The 774-nt window shown below is 46.8% G+C and overlaps 1 non-coding gene across 1 annotated transcript; it reads right to left on the minus strand.

The window, feature by feature from the left end:
• Positions 1-208: 208 nt before the first annotated feature.
• On the minus strand, positions 209-279 carry trnag-gcc (transfer RNA glycine (anticodon GCC)). The gene has a single exon. It is a non-coding gene; the product is annotated as a tRNA-Gly (tRNA).
• Positions 280-774: the final 495 nt, after the last annotated feature.

A 774-nucleotide genomic window follows, 5' to 3' on the forward strand; every position in this document is an offset into this window, starting at 1 on the left:
GTTGACGCGAGCTCAATTATTAATTTCAAACCCGTGATTGAGAGATTTTTGTTAACCAAAGTTATTCAGAGATATGGGGCTCAGGCGGGCACAGAGAGTTTGGTCACAACTCAGCCATGATCCCATGGAGTTGCGGAATCGGCTGGAAGGACCAAACACCAGACTCCTGTTCCGAAGTTCCTCCTTGGTGCAGAATGCAAAATGATCGTGCATTGGCCGGGAATCGAACCCGGGTCTCCCGCGTGGCAGGCGAGAATTCTACCCCTGAACCACCAATGCTGGCTTATACAACAACTGTATGTTTCTCTATGGAATCCTGTCTGAACGAGTATGCCGTTTATAGCTGCGATGAACGATTGGTTCAAGCGGGGGTCTCAAAACTCCAATGGGGCTTTCCTGCCGAGGTTTCAATTCTGTTCGCAGTGCGACGGTTCAAAGATCTCTTCAATGCTCAAATACATTAATTGGAATTAATTGACCACATTTACCTCTCTCCCAGCATGAGAGATACTTCGACGTGGCCGGTGGTTTTAATTGGGCGTCCAATCTTATCTTCCAAGATTTCAAGACCGAGAAGCAATATCTCCCAATCTGTAACTTAAATTCTGCTAGATTGCAAAACCTGACATTGATACTCTTTATTTTCTTTGCATGCATCTCTCTATCTTTCCCTGTCTCTGTCTCTTGCCTCTCTGTGTGTCCCCTGATGGACTTCTCAGGCTTCCTGAACGGCGAAGGCTGAACGAACCTGCAACACCAGCAGAGAAGGGTAAT

The sequence above is a fragment of the Heptranchias perlo genome, chromosome 20, assembly GCF_035084215.1.
Source record: "Heptranchias perlo isolate sHepPer1 chromosome 20, sHepPer1.hap1, whole genome shotgun sequence".
NCBI lineage: Eukaryota > Metazoa > Chordata > Chondrichthyes > Hexanchiformes > Hexanchidae > Heptranchias > Heptranchias perlo.